Source organism: Ursus arctos, unplaced genomic scaffold (genome assembly GCF_023065955.2).
Source record: "Ursus arctos isolate Adak ecotype North America unplaced genomic scaffold, UrsArc2.0 scaffold_25, whole genome shotgun sequence".
NCBI lineage: Eukaryota > Metazoa > Chordata > Mammalia > Carnivora > Ursidae > Ursus > Ursus arctos.
The window spans coordinates 30,564,768-30,586,672 of record NW_026622930.1 but is presented as its reverse complement, the minus strand read 5'-3'; the positions used below and the strand labels follow the sequence as shown (position 1 = coordinate 30,586,672).

At 46.0% G+C, this 21,905-nt stretch overlaps 1 protein-coding gene and 1 long non-coding RNA gene across 4 annotated transcripts in view; both read left to right on the top strand.

Moving 5' to 3' along the window:
* Window positions 1-21,905, top strand: part of SUSD6 (sushi domain containing 6) — a 96,024-nt gene that overhangs the window by 44,058 nt on the left and 30,061 nt on the right. The window lies entirely within an intron of this gene.
* On the top strand, window positions 4-20,550 carry LOC130544838 (uncharacterized). Its single transcript, XR_008961491.1, has 2 exons — window positions 4-13,446; window positions 14,462-20,550. It is a non-coding gene; the product is annotated as an uncharacterized LOC130544838 (long non-coding RNA).

Here is a 21,905-nt window from a genome sequence, read left to right as displayed (position 1 = left end):
GGGTTCCGGCCTGCCTCTGTGTGGGAAAAGACATGTACCATTGTTTCTCCCAAAGCCGGGATAGGAGACTCTCCATCTAGCAGCCAGTTGCAAGGAGAGCAGAGAGGGCTGGTGGGCTTTTGTGCTGTGGGACAACAGGGGGCCTGTCCTGGGGGTGTGGCAGTAAGGGGCCCCGTGAGCCAGCTAGAGGGAGGGGTGTGTGGGAACCTGCTGGGGACGACGACTTTACCGGCCCTCTCCCCGCAGCTGGAGTCACCAGGTAGGATGGAGCTGTAGGGTGCAGGGTGTGATAGGCAGCAGGCGTGCACGTTTGGCAGTCAGACTGCCGGGGTTCCGAGTTCAGTGCTGTTGTTGCCGGCTCTGGGGCCTGAGGAAATCTCACTTCTGTAAGCCTCTGTTTGCTCAGCCACAGAAGGAGATACTACTCGTACCTACCTGGGAGGGTCGTTGTGAAGATTGTCTAGGTACTTAATAGTACCTAACATAATAGGTACTTCATTATTGTTAGCTCTTTATTGTTTGTTGCTAATCTTTTTATGTTTTCTCTCAGAATAAGTAGAGTTGAGGTATTGTAATTTAGTGAAAGCAGGACCTGGTCACTGACACTCTAAATCATGATCTTGGACAAGCCACTTAGCCATTCTGTGGCTCAGTTTCTCCATTTATCAAGTGAAGGGGTTGACCTGGATACCTTTAAGGTCATATCCAGTTTCCTCCGTGTATGTTTTCATGATTCTAAGGATTTTCTGATTGAAGCTGGTAAGCTGCAAGGGCCCTAGCAGGAACTGGAAATGCAGCTATGAGCCTTTTTGGGTTTGTATGATCCTTAGTGCCTTCCCCAGTGCCCTGAAGAACCTTCTAGGTTCTGTGCAAGTGGTCCTCTCGACCTGGCGTTCTTTTAAGAAAGGGCATATTTGGGTGTGTACCATAGGCCTCTGGGTGATGCTAGAGAACCTCCATAGAGCCTCTGTATCTGCGAGCACCAGTTGGGGTCTCAACTGATTATGATATTTATTTGAGAGAGAGAGCATGCACGCACACAAGTGGGGGAGGAGCAGAGAGACAGGGACAAGCAGACTGTGCTGAGTGGGGAGCCCAATGCAGGACCTGATCCCACGACCCTAAGATCACGACCTGCGCTGAAATCAACAGTTGGACGCCCAACCAAATGAGCCACATGCACCCCTCAACTAATTGTGATTGAACTCAACAGTAATGCAGACCCTACCAGACTTCATTAAATACATATATAGGTGGCAGTTATCTTTGGACAGCATTCCCTGGAGAAGGATCTTAGCTAGATTCTGGAAGGGGACTTGAAGGATGGGGGCACTGTGGTATAGTGCAGTGTATAGAGTCCCCATAGCTCACTGTTCTCTCTCATTCTCTTTCTATCAGCTCCCACCACTTGCTTACCCAACACATACAGATAATGGTGCAATCTCATCTAAGCTTTTTCTTCCAAACTGCTGGGAGAAATAGTTACGCATTTGCTGTTGCCTTGTAGCCTTTTCCACCACCCACGTACAGATTTCCTCTTTTACTGCCTCCTTTTCACCCCATTCGGACACTTAAACGTTTCCCATAAAGCCTAAGACCTCTTTGGCTGTGAGGAGCCCCTGGTACAGTCAAGGAGGCCGCTAATGATTGGGACCCCACAGTGTGGGCATCGTGGCTATATGAAGTTCCAAAGGAAAAGAAGGCCAGAATCTACCAATGTACAACCAGATGAAGCAGGGCTTACGTTCACAGGGCTTGCAGCCAAAGCCAGAGGCAGCTTGTAGAAGTGGTAGTCACAGAGCCACAGGATGTAAAGACCCTGTCTTGTTCACTGCTGTATCTCTAGAGCAGAAGTTGGCAAGCTACGGTCCACGAACCAAATCCTCCTTACTGCTTTTGTATGGCCCGTGAGCCAAGAACGGTTTTATATTTTTAAATGATGGGGAAAAAAATCAAAATAATATTTCATGGTACATAAAAATGGTAAGTTTACCTTTCAGTATCCATAAATAAAGTTATATTGGAACACAGCAATGTTCATATGTATTTTGTCTATGGCTGTGTTTGTGTTACAGTGGCAGTGTAGGGTAGTTGTGACAAAGCCTGAAATGTTTAGACTTTAAAACTTTGGGCCCTTTATAGAAGAGGTTTGCCATCCTACCCCTAGCCCAGAACAAATGGTGCTCAGTAAGTATGTGCCTGAATGGAATGACTAGCAGAGCTCGGATTTTAGAGGTCATGCAGTTGCCTAGGGTCCTAGGGCCAGGACCAGAACCTGGCTTAGTGCCTGCTACACTACCAAGACTGCCTTCTTCCCAGGCTCCACTAGGGAAGCTGTCCCATTGTGTGACCTGGCAATATTAGGGCAGAACGTCTGCCTTTGGTTTCTGAAATCTTCAGCCTCTCTAGCTTCATTAAGTTATTCCACCTACTACCACCCTCCTTTTTATGGGCTCCACCCCTGCCTCCTCCCATTTCCCACCCTATTTTCCAACTACCCACACCTTCCCAACTTTCCATCCAAGGTCTGAATTCAATTATCAGGGACTGATGGTTTCAGACTGGTTGGATAAAGGGATTATTATTCTCCAGTGTGGAAAAATGTATGTCTGTAGTGCGGGCTCAGAGCAGGATGGAAAAGTTGGCTCTGTAGTTTTTTTCCCTCCCCCATCTGCACAGAATCCTCCCTCCCCTGCCACCCCCCCAAGTCTTTTCTACTCCCCGTAAAACGTGTACTGGCACAGAGCAGGATGCAGGCAGGGGAAGGGGTGGCCCCATTACTTAGATCCAGTGCACCACGTTACTGCCAGTGTGTTTCCCACTCTGAAGTGGCTTCTCAGGGAAGGAGGCACCCACTCCTTGGCCTGAAACCCCAGCACACCTGTATGGCTGTGTGTGCCATATGCAGCTTGCCAGACAGGCTTGCCAAGAAACATAGACTTCCGGATACTCTGAAGTTGAGGAAAGGCAGTTCAGTTGAGGAAAGGTTTCCTTTTCCTCTTTGTGCATACCTTACCTGCCCCTGTAGCTGCACCTGAACACCCACTCCAGAAGCATTTTAAAAGGAGGTGCTTGTAAAATACACAGCCTTTGTCACCCAGTGGGCTCCAGTAGACCTTGAACGTCCTTGTGTGTACAGGTGCACTCGTGCCTGAGAGAATCCTGCTGGACATAGGGAAGTGGGCATCCTGTAGAGGGGCAATTCATCTATGTAGTTTCTGGTTACAAATACCACAGGCACCCTCAATCTTGGTCATAGTTGCTCAGGTGCAGAAGAAAAGAATCATGTAAGAATAGGCACTAGAGAGTTCCAGTGCAGAGTCAGGCTTTCAGAGTTCAGTTTTCCATCTTGGTTTCAAGAGGCAGTAGGTCCAGCTTTCCCCCTTGGTCATTCCTTAAGCAGAGATGAGGAAAATTATTGAAAGTTTCTTTTCTGGGAGTGGCAGAAGGAAGCATATCTTATCTTCACACCTGGTTCACACCTGGTTCACACCGTGCAGGTGGACCAGAATTAAAAATAAAATCTATGTGCAGAGTACCCAGCTTGCCTCTCTTCTTGAGCTAGAGAGGAATTAGGGTCCCAGCTGTGTAGCAGCCTCTCCCACATCTCACAACTCCTTCCCTTTACCTGTGATTTTTTTAAAAAATATTTATTTATTTGAGAGAGAGAGTGGGAGTGGTAGGGAGGAGCAGAGGGAGAGAAAGGAGCGAACTCCCCACTGAGCGGGGAGCCCAATGTCGGGCTCCATCCCAGACCCTGGGATCATGACCTGAGCTGAAGGCAGACCCCTAATGAGCCACCCAGATGCCTTTACCTATATGATCTTAAGAAACTTGCTTTATTTTAAAAAAAAGAAAAAAAAGAAAAAAAGAAACTTGCTTTATGACCTTAGGCAAATCACTTGACCTCTTTGTGTCTCCTTCAAAACAGAAACAAAATCCTTAAGGATGTGAGGTTGGTGTTGTGCAGACTAATAAAAATGATTGGAGGGCACTTGGCATGTAAAATGTGCAGTGTAATTCCCAAATAGTGACAACAACAGAGTTGGTGTGTGACCCACTATTGAGTCATTCTGGGCAGGAGATTTTTATGCAGATGACATCTTTTGCTGTCTTAAAAAAAACCAAAACCAAAGATGCAAAGTCATTTTTGTTGAGGATACGGAAGTGTGATGAGGTGTCCAACTTGACCAGTTGAGGAAGGATTGGTTACTTCTGGAAACTTTGCCTTCCAGAAAGCTCATGTTTGCATAGTGTGATGGTCTCAACCTGGCCGGCTTGCTGACTCATGTAAAAAGCTTTTGATTTTCATTCTCTCCCTTTCCTGAGGATATTTATTGAAAAAAAGTCTGTATTTTACTTGTTTCTAATTTTTTTTTAAGATTTTATTTTGAGAGAGAGCGAGCATGAGCGAGGGGGAGGAGTAGAGAGAGAGGAAGAAGCAGACACCCTGCTGAGCAGGGAGCTCGATGTGGGGATCGATCCTAGGATACTGGGTTAGACCCTAACCGAAGGCAGACATTTAACCGACTGGGCCACCCAGGCACTCCTGTTTCTGATTTTTCCCCCCCTTAAAGTGTTTCCATGACACTTTAGGCTATGTTAAACATCACACAAGCACTGAAAGCAATTTTACAATAGCAGGGAAAGCAGCCATCTACATTTCTATGCAGCAGAGTGAGAAAGCCTGGCAGTTAGTGTTCATTGAAGATGGAAAATGTTGAGAACAAGACTCTCCGGGGTATGATGCGGCTTTGGCCGTTGACTTTGCTGTGGCTGAGAGATGTTGGCAGGTGGCCCTGGCTCCCCTTGCCATCTCTGAAGAGACCTGGGGTCAGAGACAATGTACACGGAGCTAAGAGGAGAGGACAGGCAGGAAGCTGATGCATACAGAGCATCATTTATGTGTCACACCCTCTGCGTATCATCCCATTTAAAGCTCTTGGAAAGGCGGTGTGTTAGGTGGTCATGTAACCATTTTACAGATGAGAAACTGAGGTGGAGAGAGGTTACATAGCCTGCTCAGAGACAGGCAGTTGTCGGTGGGGAGGCTAGCTGGGATTTGTACCCCTTCTGTCTTAACTCTGCTGCCCATGGTCTGCACACTGTCTGTGCTGAGTGGTAGGCTTCTCTGAGACCCATTTCTTGTGTCACCCTATTGGAGCACTCAGGGCAACCTTCAGAGGATTCTTTTGACAGAGAGAGAAAGACACCATCCGTGTTTTCTCCCCTGGATAAAGGATGCAAGAGTTGTCTCTGAGTTACCGTGTTTGCCTCTGTGGTGGTTTCTGTTCTCATCTACAATGGCCCTTGGTTGTTTGGTTCCCAGTTTAGGCACAAGGTTTGCCAAGGCGGTTCTATTCTTGGAAAGGAACAATAGGGACCACAGCAAATTGTTTGCTAAATGAGGATGTAGTTCCCAAAACATCCGCAGAGCATCTTCCTGTCAGTTGTAAACACTGCTGATGAAGTGATGTAATCTCTCCGTGGTGTAATTACCTGTGACTATAAAAAGACTTGGGGATTGTGGGAGGAGGCTGGATGGGTCATTATAGGGCTTGCTGAACCGTGTCGTCACCAAAAGACATTGAGAAATTACCCTCCTCAGGCTAATTATTGTGCCATGTTTAGAACATTTCAAACACATGGTATCAGCCTTGCACTGTAAGTTTGGAGGAATAGAAACCAGGAGCCCACCAAACTAAACATCTGAGTGGGTCTCAGTTTGGTTAAAGCCTTCTGTCAACACAGATTCCACCTTCTAAGCAAAGGTGCCCCACTACCCTGGCCTAATTTGTGAGTGAGGATGTTATCCTTACCTGCCAACTCCTTCTGCAAAAGAGGTCACAGGATGCTTCAAAAACAAAAAAAACCTAGGGTCTGTTTTCAGAGTTCCTAATTATTCTAGTACGTTTGCAGGTTGGTTCTTTTCCTCACCTCCTACCTTCTGGGAGATTCCTTTCCTCTGCATCACTCAGGAGTGTAAGACTGCAGAGGGGATGAGCCGCCCTCGTTCCCATTCTGGGTGACTGGTGCTAGTATGGTTGGCTGCCTGGAGTGTAGCCAGATCAGGAGTGACCTTGGTCTGACTTGTGTTTAGCTTTGAGGCCCAGAGGGACAGCAGTGTTTAGAGAGAACATTTTTATGCTGCTGTGTGAAAGAGGGGTGCTGGCTGCTGATCTCTCCTAGCCCTATTCACCCATCTCACCTGAAGCCAACCTATAGCATGAAATCTGAATGTACTGGAAGATAGGATGAGATTATTACTATTTCTTTAAAAAGTTGATTTACTTGTTTATTTAAATAATCTCTACACCCAACATGGGGTTCAGACTCACAACCCAGAGGTCAGAAGTCGTATGCTCTTCCGGGCGTCTGGGTGGCTCAGTTGGTTAAGTGTCTGCCTTTGGCTCAGGTCATGGTCCCAGGATTCTGGGATCGAGCCCTACGTCAGGCTCCCTGCTCAGTGGGGAGCCTGCTTCTCCTGCTCCCTCTGCTGTTTCCCCCCTTGTGCTGACTCTCTCTCTCTCTGTCAAATAAATAAATAAAATCTTAAAAAAACAAAAAAAAGTAGTATGCTCTTCCAACCGAGCCAGCCAGGCCCCTAGATTATAACTATTAAAAAAGAATTGCCCCCTAGCATTTCTTCACAGAGCTGTCTCTTGTCAGGTGGAATAGGATTCAACTCACAAACACCTTAAAATAGTAAATACCACCTGCAGCTCTCATGGGGCCGTTGAGGTCACTAGTACAGCTCTGTGTAACATCCAGATGTCATTATCCTTCAGGCGTGCCCCTTGTTTGTTGTTTTTAATTCCAGTATAATTAACATATGGGGTTACATTAGTTTCAGGTGTACAATATAGTGATTCGACTATTCTATACATTAGTGATCATTATGGTAAGTGCAGTTTTAATCCCCATCAACTATTTCACCATCCCCCCACCCACCTCCCCTCTGGTGACCATCAGTGCATTCTCTGTAGCTAACAGTCTGGTTTTTTGTCTCTTTTTTTCTTTGTTCATTTGTTTTGTTTCTTAAATTCCACCTATTAGTGAAATCACTTAGAATTTGCCTTTCTCTGACCCCTCCCTTATTTCACTTACGTCACTTGTTTCACTCAGCCTTATATCCTCTAGATCCATCCATGTTGTCGCGGATGGCAAGATTCATTCTTTTTTACTGACTCCTTGTTTTTAGAGACGCAGTGTAGTCTGATTAAAAGCGTGGATGTTGAAGTCCAGTTGCCTCGGTTTGAATATGGCCCCTACTCGTAGCTATCTGTGTTACCTTGGATGATGTTCCTGACCTCACTGTCTTTGTTTCACTAGAATGGGGATGATAATAGTGCCTACTTCATAAGATCATTGTGAGAATTAAATAAGATTGTATATATAAAGCACTTAGGACACGTCATACAAAGAAATAATCCGCAGGTTGAAAGGTCAGATTGTACACCATTGGATACAGCCTACACTTCTGATGCCGTAGCTACTTAGTTCAGACAGACTCAGGGTTGGAAGGTGCTTCTTGTTTCTTCCACATGTCTTGGATTCTGTTTAAGCTGATCCAATACATACTGAGTAGAGTTGGATACATACTGCATGAGTTATTTGTAATTCATAAGTCCTTAACTCTCAAAAACTGCATGTTGGCATCCTACATATGAAGACAGGGAGGGAGGGGCAGCAGTGCCCCTGCGCAATGTTGTTGCTGCGGTGGGAGAGAGGGGTCAGCTAGGTAATCTCACAGTAAGCCATTCCCTTCATAGAGGCTGTCTTGTTGGCATTTCAGAGCCAGGGTTCCTCAAAGCTGCTATTTGTTAGGAACTTTTGGAGTCATTTTGCAAATGCCATGGGTCTGATCCTTTAAAGACATTTTTCATTTCATCAGCACCATGACATGATCGATTGAAGGATTAGATTTTAAAAGATTCCTAAACACGTTTGGGAGAATACAATGTCAGAAGTAAAAATAAGAACTCTCTTGTCTTCTCTCCATTTGGTAGTCCTTTTGCCTTCCCCTACTTTTCTTAGCTCTATTTGATAGCATTTCTTCTTTTAAGAGCCTTTTTCTACCTAGATTCATTTGCTTCCCTGAGATGGAGATTTTCCCCACGTTTAGCTTCTGTGACTTGTTAACTCTGCCAGTAGCCACATCTCTTACAGTACAATTGTTTAATCATTCAGAATTCTGGGAAGTAGTGCAGGGAAGATAAACAGGTTCTCTTCAAGATTTCTTCTTTGCAAAGCTTTTTTTTTTCTTCTTTTTTTAAGTTCACAAAAGTATTTTCGGCATTTCAGCCCGAGAGGGGAAATGTGTTTCAGGAAGTTATGGCCAAGTATAAACAGGGTTATAAAATAATTGTCCTGTAGCCTTTGTTATTCTGAGTAACCAGCAACACTTTATGAAATATGAAAGGGCCTGACAATCAGTTCTTCACATGTAATAGACACATGTCTCCTTGGGAGAGGGCAGACCTGTGTGTCTATTGTCACTGGCTCAAGTTCTGACAGTTGGGCCTTGTTGATTCTGGAAATGGTGGGAGGCACAGGAGAATGTTGTTGGGTTTGTCACCCACCAGATGAGGACTGAGTGGGCATGAGGAGCAGCCAAGCAGTGTTTACTGAGCACTGGTCATGGCACAGTGAGGTGTGACAGCAGACAGGAGAGAGGCCTTGTTTATTTCTGCCTCCCAGTTGATCTTACTACTTTGGAGGCCAGATTGCAAAGGACCCAGTGGTATCTTAAGCCAGTGCAGCCCCACTAAACCTCCTCATGGCCATGCATGGTTGCTCAGAATTGCTAATTAATGGCCTGTGAGGTTAGCTGGTGACTTCAGTAGGCCGTGTGGCTCTCTGCTTCATACCCCTCCCTCCACAGTAGACCCCTTCAGTCTCTGATCTCTGAGGTCCTATACATGTCTCTCCATCTCAGTTCTTGGCATGTGTTTGCACATAAGCCCCTTGAAGGCAAGGACAAAGTTTCTCCTTTGCTATAACCAGGCTAGTGGTCATCCCTGGTGGACCCAACAAGCACATCCTGGGAAAGGTATTCTATGGGGTAAGGGGTCCCTCCCAGCAGGATTGTGCAGAATCATGGCTTGTCCTGCAGGTGAGGATAAGGTTGTCAAGTGCATGGCCCTGTGAGATGTAGCACCTTGTGGTCCTCTGCACCGATTTATGGTTCCTCATAAGATTCCATCCCCAGCTTTCTGGGGAGAACTGAAGAACCATGTGAAAGTATCTTCATGCCTTAGGGGGTGCAGGTGGTGAGGTTCTTCCAAGGAGAAAGGAGTGGGACTGGGAAAGCTGCCTAGAAGAGTTCATTGCAGTATGCTAACTTTTAGCCTGGGTAAAGAACTTTGAACCCAGCGTGGGTGTGGATCCCCTTAGATGATGGGAGGGAGGAAAGATCACGGAGAGGAATGTATGCTGGCTCTGAAACATATCCGGACACTGGGGAGAGGCTGGGGAGGGATACCTTGAATGGGCTTGGCTCCCCTTTCCCCACCCATAATTCCCTCTACTCATCCCTCAAGTCAAGGCTAAGGGGACTCCTTTTTCTCCCTTTCCCTGAACATTAGCACCTTCAAAGCCTATTCTCACTGTTCTTCCAGTGGCTAGATTCCTGTGGCTGGAATTCTGCCTCTTCCCCTTCCTCCCAAACCTCTTTTCATCCTTCAAAATCCAACGCAGAATCACCTCCTCTATGAGAATCCCCTTACCACTAGAATTAGTAGGGTCTGGGGGAAGCATAGTAGGCTTTGTGTATATTTCTTGCATGGAATTAATAGGAGCTCCTAGTCCTTTGTCTTGAGTATATCAGAGGTTTTCCAACGAACAAGATTCCAATTCCGGAAATCTTGATTGTCTTTGATTGGAAGGCATTGGACAGCTTGTTAAGACTTCTGGGAATTGAAGGGGGCACCTGGGTGGCTCAGTCAGTGAAGCGTCTGCCTTTGGCTCAGGTCCTGATTCTGGGGTCCTGGGATCGAGCCCTACATCGGGCTCCCTGCTTAGCAGGGAGTCTGCTTCTGCCTCTTCCCCTACCCCCTGCTCATGCTTTCTCTCTGGCACACGTTCGTGTGCTCTCTCTCTCAAATAAATAAATAAAATCTTTAAAAAAAAAAAAAAGTCTTCTCAGAATTGCAGCTTTGGAAAGCCTGAACCATTTGTTCTGCAGATCATGATACATACACCCTATAGACTCGTTCCAAGACCTAATTACTTGGGGTTGCCAGGGTTGCTGTGGTACATACTGGGTTTGGTATTTTCCTAAGCAGCATGACCTCATTTAGCAAGCATGTGTTGACATAAGGTGGGCAGGGAGGACATCGGGAAATATATAACACCATGGAGGGCTTTCTGGGGCCAGGCGCTGGACTGGATTGTGGTGGAAGTTCTCACTTGTAGTTGGGTCCTTGTGGTACGCCTGTTAGAGGAGGGCACCTGCAGCCAGGAATGGTGCTGTACACCAGGAGGAACGCAGAGCTGATTGTTGGGCACTCTAAGGTACTCAGCTACCTGCTGACGCCCCTGCTGTGTGCTGGGACTGTACCAGCCGCGGTTCTGCATGCCGCATGCTATGGTCAGGGCAGTCACTGCACTGCACAGGAATGCACATAAGAGGGGTTCCTGACTCGGATTGGGAGGGCCCCAGTAGTTTTTTCTTTTTCTTTTCTTTTCTTTTTTTTTTTTTTAAGATTTTATTTACTTATATGACGGAGAGAGAGACAGCCAGTGAGGGAGGGAACACAAGCAGGGGAAGTGGGAGAGGAAGAGGCAGGCTCCCAGTAGAGGAGCCTGATGTGGGGCTCTGATCCCAGAACGCAGGGATCATGTCCTGAGTCGAAGGCAGACGCTTAACGACTGAGCCACCCAGGAGCCCCCCCAGTAGCTTTTTCCGAGGGAGAGAAGTCTATGCCCAGAGCTGGAGGCAAATAGGAGCCAGCGAGTAGGGGAGACGAGATGGCATGGTAGGGTTAAGAATGCAGTCTTTGGGGCCAGGCAGGCTGGTTTGAATCCTAGCTCTGCCACTAACATGTCGTATCACTTTAAACAAGTTTCTCAAAGTTGATGTCGTTCAGTTTTCCTGTGTGTGAAATTGGGATGATAACATACTGACCACATGCGACCATGGTCTTCTCATCATCGTTGTTACGTGGCACCTCAACCAGTGGCAGGCACAGACAGCATGGTGGGGGCAAGTGTAGGGAGGACAGGGAGAGAGTCAAGTGTAGTGTCTGCTCTGCTTCCTTGACCCTTCCTTTGGAACTTGCTGTGCTACTTCTGTTGAAACTTTGGAAGTCCAGTATACTCTGTCCCCTAAACTGGTGTGCCTCTCGCCATGCTGGATAAAGAGGTGGTCTTTATCTTGGTGGGGTAGGATTGGAAGCTGAGGTCTCAAGACAAAAATAAAGTCTAGCCGTACCCTGAGAGTTCAGAGGTTGGGCTGAACATCACCGGCAGCACAATTTGGGGGAAGCATCTGGGAGGCGAGATGCTGCTGGTGGAGCAAGTGCCTTTTTCCTGCTGATTGTTCAGTTGAGGAGGAGGAGAGGGAGTAGGAGGAAGGGAAACAAGGTCTGAGCTGGAGTGTCTTAAGGATCAAAGGGTTAAAGAGAAAACAAACACCAGCTAATGGATTCAGGATTGAAAGAGTCTAAACAGGGAAATAAAGAGGGCTGGAGGAGGGTGTTGGTTTTGGTACATGTTGTCGGAAAGGTTGGGGCTGAGAAGAATGGTAGTTTAGCCCCTATTTGCCTGTGGGAACCAGAAGTGACCGGCTAAGTGAGGCCCTTCCAGCCTGCTGGAGGGGAGAGGGTCACTCAGGACAGGCCCCTCATGCTCCGCCTCAGTCCAGCCAGCCCGTGGGAGGTGTTTCTGACAAGGACTCCTTATTTCAGCCAGTCTGACTCACAGCACAGGGTCCCATGGGGGTCTAGCTCAAGTCCGGAATCCCCCGGGAGGCTGAAGGGGGTGTGGGAGGCTCCTAATTGATTCGGAAGGGAGAGGAGTGGAGGAGCAGCTGGCATCTGGGGTGTGCAGATATATTCCAGGAGTCTTCAGCTTGGATCAGACCGGGGTAATTGGAGACGTCGGGGTGAGGACTGTCTGTGATTTGGCGTGTTTGGGGGTGTAGAGAACTGTTGTGACTGCCTGCAGAGATGTGTCTCAGGTTTCTTTAGAGTGCCCCTCGGCAGAAGAACTCATTTACCATGCTGTTGTTCTCTGTACCTTGTGGTTAGGCAGTTCAGAGGTTTCGAGGTCCGTCTCCCTGGCATTCAGAAATTCTGTTAGTAATGGCAGACCCTGGCCTTGCAGGAATAATTAAGATTGTGAATAATAGAATTAGGTGAAGTAATATATGTAGCAGTGCTGGGTAAACAATAAAAGTCTATTCTAATGGAAGTGATTCTTATGTGATGCTCCTTTTTTTTAGTTGGCATCTCTTTTCCGAATTGCTCAAAGCACTTGGTTAACACTAACTGGTTAATCCTTCATTCATCCCTGGGTGGGAGGCTGGCATTTAATAGCCCCCTTTGTATACAAGATCAAACCAAAGTTTCCAGCAGAGCCCCAAATCTTGAGTTTGAAGCCCAAATCTGTGGAGTCTAGAGCTTGGGTTTCTGAATGTAATAATGGCTCATTTCCAGGAATAAAAGAAGGTGGAAGGAGAAAAGGAGACAGCATTAAAAAAAAAAAAAACACCTTTTTTTGTTTTTCTTCACAGACAGCTAGTCAAGTCAGACAAGTTTGTCATAGTCAGGATTTTGAGAGATGTGGAAGTCTGACATCCATTTTTCTCTAAGAAGCCACAGAATCCCTGCTGAGAATAAGGCCGTGGGATAAGCTAGAGAAGCAGAAGGCTAATCAGTGTAGGTTTGGGACAAGGGAAGCAGAGAGGGAGCTGGCAGGTTCTAAATTCTGTTCTGGTTAGGCTGTTGTTGGCACTACCTGACGTGCCACATTCTGCAGCACAGTCCCAACTTCCTGACACACACCCCTGGAAACTCGTGCTTGTCGTAGGCCTCACGGTGAAACGCCATGGAGGGGGTTCAGAAACCTCCCTGAGTGTCTGGCCCAGGCCAGTTTTACCACAGAACAAGTACCTGCACCCCGCATTTGGCAGGATGGCATCTGGGCAGATCAGCCTCAGGTCAGTGCTGCAGTCAGGGAGCGGCCTAGGCCCACTGAGCCACCTTTCTCCCTTCTGAAAGGTCTCACTAGTTGGGAAGAGAGGTCCTGTTTTACATTTCACATTGCAGGGTCACCTTTCTCCCCATGCCCTTGCTTTCCTGCCTGAAGGACAGTGTATGTACTTTCTTGCATAAGGTCTTGAAGCCTTGGAAGCGAGAGAAGAGTATGCTGAGTTGGGAAGCTTTCCTTCTTCCAGTGGCAGCTACGTGGGCTCCTAGGCTTGAGATTCTAGAGATCATTCAGGTGTGTCACATACTTGTGAAAGAAGCAACAGGTTGAACCTTACAGGTTATATGCTCCATTGGGTCTCAAATTTGAGCATGCATTAGAATCCCCTGGAGGGCCCAGATTGCTGGGCTTGCCTCCAGAATTTCTGGTTCAGCAGGCCCAAGAATTTGCATTTCTGCTAAGTTCTCGCATGCAGCTGCTGGTGATCTGGGGACCACTTTTGGAAACTACCAGTTTACACTTGGGGTGAACAAGCCCATCTGATCCTTTTCGGAGCAATTTTTGGTAAGGTGGGAACAGAGGGATAGAGAAGTCTTAAACCCACTGTGGGGAGAAGTTCAGAAATAGGATGTTGCAGGCGGGCCCATGTAATTTGGAAACTGGGAAGAAGTTAAGTGAGTAAGGGAGGAAGCTCACAGGTCTGTCTCTGACCTTCTGTGGGCTGGCTCTGGTCCTTGCCCACTCTCCTGCAGAGAGAGTGCGGGAAGGGGTATGGGGTAGACCTGGCAAGCCTCTGGCTGGGTCACCCTGGGCATTCTCCCCCCACCCACTTCTTATTCTGCCCTCTTAGGCAGCAGTCAGCTCTGAAAGTCTGCATTTTAGGAGGGCTTTCCACAGCTCAAGGTCTGGGGTATGAAGAGCAGAGCCCTGAGCCAGGGATCCCAGGCATCGGCACCAGCAGTGCTTCTAAAGAGCAGTGACTGAAGGCCCCTCATTTTGCTCAGCGGTGATGTGAGGGTTGGACTAGCTTTCCAGGGCCCTTTGAGCTTGATACCTGGGATTCTCTAATGCCTCTTCTGACAGCTCCATCCCCATGGTCAGGAACTTCTGCTTACTTGTTACCTGTTTTTTATGGTTTATGTGTGTGAAAACTTATGTTGGTAAGAGGTACTGATCAGAATCCCGTCCAAAGACAGCCTTGCCAAAAGTGAAACCAGAGAAAAGTTTGGGAATTGGAGTAACTTTTCTTTCTTTTCTTTTCTTTTCTTTTCTTTTCTTTTCTTTTCTTTCTTTCCTTTCTTTCTTTCAGATTTTATTTATTCATTCGACAGAGAGAGAGAGACAGCCAGCAAGAGAGGAAACACAAGCAGGGGGAGTGGGAGAGGAAGAAGCAGGCTCCCAGCGGAGGAGCCTGACGTGGGGCTCGATCCCAGAACGCCAGGATCACGCCCTGGGCCGAAGGCAGATGCTTAACAACTGAGCCACCCAGGCGCCCTTAACTTTTCTTTCTAGGGAGTCTCTGGCCTGTGCCGTTACGCTGCTTCCATAAAACCTGTGTCTAGAGAGGAATGAGTTAGCATCCTCGTCGGATCCCAGTCCCTTTACTGCACATCGTCACACCTGACTGCAGGGTTTCCCAGGCTTTCTGTTCTGTTCTCGTTTCCAGGGTGCTCAGGATTGTTATTGCAGCCCCTCCACTGCCAGACCTGCTGCTCATGGGGCCTGGGTGACTGTCTGCTGGGTGGATGGCATGGAGGCTTGTATCCCTGTACCTCTTTTCCTTTCCTTCAGTTTCTCCCTCCCTTCTTCCAACTTGGCATAATTGTCCTCCTTTGCCCTCCCCCCTTTCCTTCCTCTGTACTCGTTTTACCTCACCTGCGCCCTGGCAGAGCTAGCCTGCTCTGTGTGTGTATTGAGTGTGGTAGGGGTTGGGGTGTGCCGGAGATCACGAAAGGCCCTGCTCAAGCCGTCTGTGTGAGGGGCACCTCCTGAGCTCCCCGGTCCTTTCCTTTTTCCTTTTCTCTTTGCCCATTTTTCTAGGGTAGCTATAAGTTACAGAATGTTTTCCCCATTCTAGGGGGAGTTTGCTCTTCTTCAGATTGAGTTTGACCCCGTTTTCCGCCTTTATTTCCTGCTGTTTGTATTGGCAGGCGAAAGGACTCCTGGCTTGGAAAAAATTAGCTCCTCTGCCTCAGAACTGTTGTCTGGCCCTGTCTTTCCAGCTTGTCTGTAGGGGCAAAAAGAAGATTTCCCAGCCTTGGCTAATTGTCACTTAGCCTCTCTGATCCTGCCTGGGTGGCTTTCAGGAAGCTCGAGAACCAAACAGCCCCAGGTTTTCATTGAAACAGGGAAAGATTGATATTGATTTAATTCATTTTAAGTAAAATCATCAGCCTTTTGATGATTCCATTAATTTCCTCCCTTCTGAAAACCCTCCTGTTAGTGGTAATTGGAAATCTTGACTCTGTTTCTCATTTCCCCCTCGCTATCCTGCTTTAATCTGAGGCAGCTGGATCCCGCAGTCTGCTTTCTCATTTGCTGGAAGAATGGTTTGAAAACGATTTTAATGACAGGCTTTGACAGTACTTCCAGAAGCTGAGACTGTGGCTGCACTGAAGTTGACGCCCACTTGGGGGTCTCAGTCTTGCTCATCTGATCCTATAAAATTTTACTTAGTTCTTGGTGTACAGATGGGAAGGAATCCCCGTGGCCTCTTGTCCCAGGCAGTAGATGCAAACTTTTCATCACTCACCGTTTGTAGACCTCCTGTGGTGTGCCAGACACCGTTCTGGTTACTGAGAGTTTCCCTGGCACCTCCTGCCCACCCTGGTGGAGGTGCAGAGGCCAGAGCAGGCGAGGTTCCAGCAGGCCGGGCACTGCCCACAGACCTTGGGAACTGTGGTCTCTGAGGCTTTATTTCTCCGTATTTTTATGGTTGCAGTCCCTGTTTTCTGTGCTTTTCCTTTGTGGGCTGTAAAGAGGAATAGATAATATAAATCACCTCTTGAGGTCAGAGAAATAACGGGTAGCAGTAGCTGTAAGAGCTTACCACTGTTGGGAGGTGATAACATGTAAAGCACTTTCTCATATATCATGTCATGTTGGCGTCCTCACAATAACAAACTGCTCACAGCCAGTCAAGGATAAAGCTGGGATCTGAACCCAGGTCCTCCCATTGTAAATCAGATATTTTTTGTACTGATTGTGTATGCATGCGTGTGTGTGTGTGTGTGTTTTAACACTGACTTCACCATGCCATTGTTTTTAGCATTATTCCAGCCACTGAAGTGTTAAGAAGCTATTATATGTACACTGGGCCCTCTGCCAGGAACTGAGGCCCTCACATCTAATTGGGGGGAAAGGTAAGACAATACATCTTCATCCCCCTTGAGTGGTTCAGGTACTGAGTGCTATTAAAAAGAAGAGAATTCATGCTGACATCATCCAGGAAAGTTCCTAGAAGAGCTGGTACTTCCTCTGGGCCTGGTGGGAAGGGAGAGCTGAGAAGGGGAGTTTGGTTGATATTTGGCCACCTGAGACTGGGATACAGAGAACATGGTGAGGTTTTGGTCCCTTTATCAGACTTAGGAAACCAACATCCACTGGGGTGATGCTTTTCCAACGTTCCTGTGCTTTTAAAATCTGATTTGTGCACCCCGGATCCACAAAGAATCATATGGTCAATCTGGGGTACAGCCCTGCAGTCTGCATTCTTTAAGAGTTTTTCCACAAGACAAACAGTATTGTAGCCCTTCAGTTCTCCCTGAGGAGAGGAAACCTAGGGTGCATTTGTTTCATTATTTCCCTTCCAGAGGCATAAGCTGTTTCACCAGTTGCCCCCATAGTTCTGTTGCAGGTGGGGAGGGTAGCCCATACTTTGAGAAACACTGTACCCTAAGGGCGTGCTCATGCCTTCCATGTTGCAGGAAGGGGACCTGGGTTTGGACATCGTAGAGGTTGTATTCCTGTGGACTAAGCTTTTAGGATAAAGTAAGGAAGAATGAGAGGAGTGGAGATTAAATGATGTAAATTGTCTCTAACAGCAGCTAGGGCAGTCTGGCTGCTCCCTGGACTTGAAGGTGGGTGGTGGGGCCATTGAGACTGAGTAGCTTGAAAATGAAGTCCATGCTCAGAGTTACTGCATGTTTCTCTGACTGTCGAGAAAAGCATTTTTACAGGTGTTATTTGGTAGCTTAGCTTTCAGATGAGTGTATTGGGATTGGGGGTGGTGGTCGGGGGCAGTCAGTGGGTGGAAACAGGCCTGGGATTTGGAGTCGTGTACGTTGAGAGCCCAGGAAAAGGTAATTCCAGGTCTTCCCTAGGATTTAGCAGTCTTGGTGAATCTTGGATTTCCATCCGTATTTTGGGACCAAATGGGACTTAGGGTGGTTAGGAAGATTAGAAAAGTTACCAAGTTACCAAATGCCCTGTTAAGAAATGATGTATATGCCTTAGTTTGGGGGTGTTGCAAAATACCTACAGTATAGTGTGTGTGTGTATATATATATATGGGCAGCTGTGCAGGCTCTCCAAAGTAGTTGTATATGTTTACACCACTTCTGATATATATATATATATATATATACACACACACACACACACACACACACAGTAAATGTCAGAAGTTTTGACACTTAAGTGTGCAGTAGGTTCCAGGTAGTAGCCACTTTAAATCTATTATCCCATTTTCAGTGTTCAGTGAAAATTTTCAAATGTTAAAAACATTAAAAAAAATACAGAGACTAATATCATACCTGGGGACTTGCTGCCCAGATTTATTATTTTGCCATATTTGTTTTAGAAGTGTCCTAAATTCGTGTTTATCCTTCCAACCATGTTGGAATGTTTTTACATACTTACATGTGTATTTACATGTGTTTTGTATGTTACATATACAGGTTTTGCATATTTATACTTAGATTCCTAAGCAATATAGAATGTTGTTTTATATGTTTTTAAATGTTTGTAATTTCCCATCGTACTCCCCTTCACTCAGCATTGTTTTTGAGATTTAGCCACGTTGATACATTGGTTTTACCTGCAGTATGCCATTGCCTTGTGTTAATATCCCAAAATACTTGTAACTGTCCTCTCATTGATGGATATATAGGTGACTTCAGTTTTTCACTGCAAGAAGCATTCTTGTACATGTGCCATAAGCACGTATACAAGATTTCTCTAGCATACATATCTAGCAACAGGGCTGCTGGATTAATAGAGGTGCACAGCTTCAGCTTTCTACATATTGCCACATGGCTCTCCAAAGTACTTGTATATGTTTACACCACTTCTGATGTATAAGAAAGAACATTCTTAGTCTCCACATGCTTTGCTGCAGTACCTGGTATTGTTAGATACTAATTTTTGCCAGTTGATGGACATAAAATGAAATCCCTATGTGGTTTTAATTTTGTATTTCCTTGCTTACCTTCTCCCAATTTGTAGATTTTTTTAGAAGATTTTTATTAATGTGGGGTTCAAACTTAAAACTCCGAGATCAAGAGTCATGTGCTCTACCGACTAAGCCAACCCAGCCCCGCACTTTCTCTATGACAGTGGTTCTTGACGGTCCTTAAGATCCTTTCAGGTGGTTGGCAAGGTTGAAGCTGTTTTTGTATTAATACTAAGGTGCTATTTGCCTTTTTTGTACTCATTCTTTCTTTCACACGTGTGGGGTAGAGTTTCTGGAGGCTACATGACATGTGTTAACATGATTGCTTTGGTTTTTTTTTTTTTAATGAATTATGAATACACAATACAAATTTTTTTAGTTTCATTTTCATCTATGTTGTGTATTGATAGATATAGCACATAGACAAATCTTTAGGGGGGTCCTCAATTTTTAATAGTGTAAAGGGGCCTGTAAGCAAAGAGTTTGAGAACGATTGCTGCTTTACAATGTCAACTTTATTAAATTTTTTCCCTTCTGGAGTGTGGTGGTTTTTTTTTTTTTTAACTTATTTAAGAAATTCTTTCCAATTTTCATAAAAATGGGAATTTATATTTTCTTCTAGAAGTTTTGGAATGTATTTTTGTGAGTGGCATCTGCCGTTTCCCAGGCCCTTCAGCCACTAGGAATAGTTTTTAAATTTCACACCCTTTTAAGAAACATTTACGTAGGTTGATAGAACATTTTCCACATAGACCCTCACAATGCAATTTTTTTTTTTGAGGATTTTTTTTTTTTTTGTATGGGGAAGGTGAGGGAGGGAATGAGGGAAGGATCGGCAGGGATTCAGGCACCTTCTTCAGATCCCTTTAATTCAAGAGAGTCTCCTAGCTTTTGCAAAATACAGCATTCTCTCATTGAGATGGTGTACACTCTCATTTTGGATCCTTGCATTCATTAGTTCATTGTAGCTTGCTGCCCAGGGAGGACCAGAACTTACCAGTGACAGGGATTCTGGAATCATACCTCCTTTCAAAAACCCCCACTTTCCACTGAACACTTGAGTTTGTGTTAGCATAGAGGCACCAGAGCTCTTCATCCTGGTTGTGTCTGTGCTGGGTGGCTGGGCAGGCAGCTGGTGTGTTAACTGTAGTCTGGGGTATAAATGATGGCCCTTTACAAGAGAAAACACTGCTAACATATAAGGCCTCATCATCTCTCTCCAGACTCCTACTGGTTTCTCTGTCTCCAGTGTCTTCCCCACCTCCCTCCCCTCAAGTCTGTCTTCTACCCTGCTGCCACAGAGTAACTCTCAAAATTTCAGACTTAGAACCAGCCTTCTCTCCTTAAAACAAAAGAAGTCAAACTCAGGGTTCACTCAAAGATGTACATTAAGGTTCATACTCCTTAGCAACGTTACCCTCATCTGTGCTTTCAGCTTTCTCTCTAGCCACTTCCCTATCCTGTGCTCTATCCTGCACGTTATCATTCCCATAATACATGTAGAATGTGCCCGTGGTGCCTTGTGCTGTTCCCTCAATCCCAAGTGTTGCTCTCCATTTATGTGTTGGAGGAGAGCCTGTGTTTGACTTTCAGACCACACAAAACTCAACAAGTATGAGTTCTGAGAGGATGCTTTCGTTTTCATCTTTGTCTCCCCACTGACTCAGTCTTTCCAATTAAAATGAAGACTTGAGGTTAATTTCTGTAACGTCTTTATTTCACTTGTGGCTTTGTTGAGGCACAGCTGCTACGTCTCCATCCCTTCCCCACGAGTTCCTTCCCCATAAATTCTGTTTACAGGATTGGCTCCTATCATTTTGCACCCCAGTTGTTTAGTAGCTGCAAGAGAATGGGATTTCTTTTTGTGGTTGAGGAGCCAACGTAGACATCCTAATAAATCGTCCAGCACATCTTGCCTGCATGAAGAGTATGCACTGAACAGAGGATGGAAACATCAATTCAGCTGTTGCTTATTTTGAAATATAATAAATTGACATTTATTTTAAATTGACTGGTATACTTAAAAAGTGGTACATGAATTGCATATACCTGTTAATGCTGCGGAAGGGCTGTGCTCAGAGATGGTGCTGGGTGGTGCTATTTTTCCTATTTAGCCACCACACCCAGCTTCCCACCTCCCCTTTGACAGCCTAAAAAATAAAATTTCATGAACCCTAGAAATCTGTTAGAGATGCAAATTAGGGAGATTAACTTTTTATTTTCTGAAAAAGCTTTATGGCAGGAGTCCACAAGGTACCAAGAAAAGGGGCTCCTTCTGCTTTGAAAGAGTGCCAGCCCGAGTGGCCTTGCTAGAAGAGGATTGGGGGCCAAGGGGGGAGGGCTGTTGAGATAGGGAAGGCCCTGCAGGGGGAGCTCAAGGCAGAGGCTAGCAGGTCACAGGAACCTTCTTCACATTGTTACTGTATCTGAAAGAAGTTGACTTTCTTTGGCAGTTTGTTTATAGTTTATAGCCCTTTCGTTCTAGTGAGTGGTCACTAGGTAAGTGAGGAAAGTAAGATAGTACAAGGGGAAGATTTATTCTTTGGGTTATGTTGCTGATAAGGGCAAAGCTAGGATTTGTCCTGTTGCACACTGCCTTCTAATTTATGCAGACAGGCTAGGTGGATATGAATTCTCAAGTTCAGGAGAAGGGGCTTAAGTCACAGGAGTGAGGTCTGAACGCTCACAAATGCTGTGTTGCTAACTATGAAAACATTAGGTCTTCATGTGGACCTGAACCTAAGAGGTTTCCTTTATGGGTAATGCTTTTCTTTCTTCTTACCTGAGGAGCAGTGCTAATGTTGCTGTCATGTTTGAGGAGTAGTAGTTACAAAAGTGAAATAAGAGGAGTACTTAGATAAGCCTTGCAGATCAAGCAAAATGATAGGGATTGTCTCCTTCTACCCTAGTTTGTCCATGCCCCCGGCACTCGGGAATATGTAAGAAAACAATCCTTACAATCAAACCAAATGTATGAAATACAAAATCACCGCCCCCCGCCCAGCCCTTGCCAAAAGTAGTTATTGTCAGAAGATTTTGCCAACCACCAAAGGTGTCACTGTGCAGTTGTTTTCAAATAGTAGGTGTTTCTGGTGGATGTAAAATACGGGTGCATTCACAGCCAACATTTTAGGATCATATTTGGTGTGGAATGCACATAAGGGAAAGAGGAGATAGGGGAGCTCCCAGTGGCACCTCGGGCAGTATCAAGTGAAGCATTAGGTTGGGCCTCCAGCTCTGAACACTGCTGAGTCCTACGTCTACCCATAAGGATCTGCCTCTTTTTTCTCCCTGCAGCTCTCGTCTCCTGTTCGCTGCACAGCAGGCTCCTTTGCCAAGCATGAAGAGCCTGGATGTCAAA